The 3,521-nt window shown below is 39.5% G+C and overlaps 1 pseudogene; it reads left to right on the plus strand.

Moving 5' to 3' along the window:
• The first annotated feature begins 2,550 nt into the window (after positions 1-2,550).
• On the plus strand, positions 2,551-3,414 carry LOC114608256 (annotated as a pseudogene).
• Positions 3,415-3,521: the final 107 nt, after the last annotated feature.

A 3,521-nucleotide genomic window follows, 5' to 3' on the forward strand; every position in this document is an offset into this window, starting at 1 on the left:
CTACATATTGATAGTGTGTTTTATCACATAGTAGCATCATAGGTCCCCTGTTGAGTATCCTCTGTCTTCCTTAAGGAAAATTGATTATTTAGATAGCTTGTCACTTAGATGCTGTCAGTACTCATCACCAGGTAATGCTTTTATGCTTTTTTTTAAAAATTATTTCTTTGATGTTTTCTAGGACCTTAGGTAGCACAAATACACATTCTACAGTTTCACAAGGTATGTCCAAAGGAGTTTAATATTTAGCTTCTTTTTCCTTCCTTTGTAAGAAAAAAACAAAATAACAACAAAACAACAGCAAAATAGAAATGAAAAACAAATTTTCTTGTACAGTTTAGCTGGGTATGGGGGGAACACCTTTAGTTCCAGCACTCAGCAGACATGATAGACGTAAGCCTACATCTGCATATGTGGACCGCTGTGATGGCCATTGACTGAAGAGTTCTGCTTTCAAAAGAGTCCCTGAAGAAAACACTAGGGAGCCTCTGACAGCCTTCTTTCTTTGCCTCCATACAAAAGAATTAACGTTGGCAATACAACCATTTTAACAGCATCCTGACTTTCTTGATGCTGAAAATAACCACTTGAAACAATTCTATCCATTGAGACATAGTTGGAAGACAAATATAAATGCTTTCTGACTTTTCCATGTCTAGAGGGGTAGTAACTGTATTTCATCTGAGAGGCAATATGGTTAAGGACAGACTGCTGTACTGACATCTGTCCTGGCAATGTTGAATGGTGGGCCCAAGACCAGCTGCCACTTACCTCTGATACTTGTTAAAGATGATGAAACTTTTTGATTAACTCACATTTCCATCTTTTCTGTAAAACCCAGATTTACAGATAAAGAGTTACCCATTGATTTGTAAATTGTGTATACAGAAGTCATAGTTAGCATCAGCAATCACCCAACAGACAAACTGAAGTATGTTTAGAAAGTAAAGTCAGATTTTGAACCCCACCTGTACTTACAAAATGGAATGTATTGGACTATACATTTTTAAGAATCTATACTGGAGTATCAAGACACTGACTGTGTGAATTTGAAGCTAAGCTATGAATACCCGAACACTGTTCTTGACTGGTGAGTTGAAGCAGATACTTTGGTATGGTGAAGCAGCCTAAACTTTCCAAGATCAAGATCAGAGGAATGTGCTAGCAAATGTGCAGGAAAGTAGAAGTTGTGGGGAGGTCTTTTTACATATATATATATATTTTTTTCACTCTGACTTTTAGTTTGTACTTTTTGCTAGAAAGCCAACAGTTTGGTAGACTTAAGGAAGAAAAAAAAGCCATAGAGATGTAGTCTGTTTATAGGTTGTCAGAACATTTTGTTTTTAATATGATATAATAGATGTATAACATTCAAAATCAGTAAATTTACATTACTGGAGTTTTGATGCATTTAGCTAGAATGCCTTAAAAATACAGGTTCAACCAACACTAGTTTCTTAGTTCTTTAAGAACAATTATGTAGATCTGTATATATATTTGATTGTTCATATATATGTGTATGTGTGCGTGTGTGTGTGTTTAATAGTTAAATAAATAAATGCTTTAATAGTTAAACAAGACAAAGTGTGTGAAGAGATGGACCAGCTAAAGTACTTACTATTCTTGCAGAGGAACCTGGTTTGAGTCGCAGCACCCACATAGAGCAGCTTATAATTTCCTATAATTCCAGTTTCAGGGATTTGAACACCCTCTTCAGACTCCTCAGGCCCCTACATGCACGCAGCACACATACAGACAGGCAGGAACATACACCCAAGAAAAAAATATAAATAAACTAATTTTTACTCTTAACCAAGAAGAGTTTTATATATGTACTCCAAAACTCGGCTGCCTAAGCTAAACAAGAAGATAAAAGTTGATTTAATTTGAAGTGTTCGTACCTGGAAAAGGTAAGTTTCTTAGATGTCAAAATAACACAGGTATTGCTTTTAAAATCAATGTCTTTATAAATAGCATTTGAATTAAGGCAGAGTCTGGGGAAAGTGATGGGGGAAAGATGTTTTCCCACATATTTCCAAAAGTGAGAAATATGGAACTTTTCTTGGGAAGAACCCAAGGAGGTGAGATGGATCTGGGAAACTTTAGCCCCAGAAAGACTTGGTTTCAAATGTATTGAAATCGATGTGTTACGTATGTTTTAGTCACTTTCATGTTGTGGAGGGCAAGAACTCCACAGTTCTTGTCCTCACGTACCTTAAAGCTTAGTGCAGAAGACTGCATTAAAGGGCTAACTGTGCCTAAACCCATAATCACATGCATTCTAAAGCAAACGAGTGCTGGGAGCCTAGAGAGTCAGAGCAAGCTGGGATGGATCAACCTGGCTGAGAACTAAATATGTTCCTCAAGAGAGTATTCAGGGCTGGGCGGTGGTGGCGCACGTTTTAATCCCAGCACTTGGGAGGCAGAGGCAGGCAGATTTCTGAGTTTGAGGCCAGCCTGGTCTACAGAGTGAGCTCCAGGACAGCTAGGGCTACACAGAGAAACCCTGTCTCGAAAAACCAAAAAAAAAAAAAAAAAAAAAAAAAAGGGTCTCTGTTCCGCAGAATGGGGTTCGTGAAAGTTGTCAAGAATAAGGCCTACTTTAAAAGACATCAAGTGAGATTTAGAAGGCGACGAGAGGGTAAAACTGACTACTATGCACGGAAACGATTGGTGATCCAGGACAAGAATAAGTACAACACACCCAAATATAGGATGATAGTTCGTGTAACTAGCAGAGGTATCTATCACCTGCCAGATTGCATATGCCCGTATAGAAGGGGATATGATCGTCTGCGCAGCATACGCACATGAACTTCCAAAATACGGTGTGAAAGTTGGCCTGACAAATTATGCTGCAGCCTATTGCACTGGCCCGCTGTGGCCCGCTGTTGGCTCACAGGCTTCTGAATAGGTTTGGCATGTGAAGGCTAGGTGGAGGAGAATGGAAATGAATACAATGTGGAAAGCATTGACGGGCAGCCTGGTGCCTTCACTTGCTATTTGGATGCAGGTCTTGCCCGAACTACAACTGGCAATAAAGTTTTCGGGGCCCTGAAGGGAACTGTGGATGGAGGCTTGTCTATCCCTTATAATACCAAACGATTCCCTGGTTATGACTCTGAAAGCAAGGAGTTCCATGCAGAGGTACATCGGAAACACATCATGGGTCAGAATGTGGCAGACTACATGTGCTACGTAATGGAGGAAGATGAAGATGCATATAAGAAACAGTTCTCGCAGTACATCAAGAACAACGTAACTCCAGACATGGAGATGTATAAGAAAGCTCATGCTGCTATCCGAGAGAATCCAGTCTATGAGAAGAAGCCCAAGAGAGAAGAAGACCCAGAAGAAAGACCAGGTTGCTCAAAAGAAGACACGCTTCCTCAGGAACTGGCTCCTGAAAGCTAAATCAATTTTCCATGAAGATTTTTTTCATAAAGACAATAAACAGATTGATCAAGCAAAGAGAGAGAGAGAGAGAGAGAGAGAGAGAGAGAGAGAGAGAGAGAGAGAGA

Source organism: Grammomys surdaster, unplaced genomic scaffold (assembly GCF_004785775.1).
Source record: "Grammomys surdaster isolate TR1022 unplaced genomic scaffold, NIH_TR_1.0 125888, whole genome shotgun sequence".
In the NCBI taxonomy this organism is placed as follows: Eukaryota; Metazoa; Chordata; class Mammalia; order Rodentia; family Muridae; genus Grammomys; species Grammomys surdaster.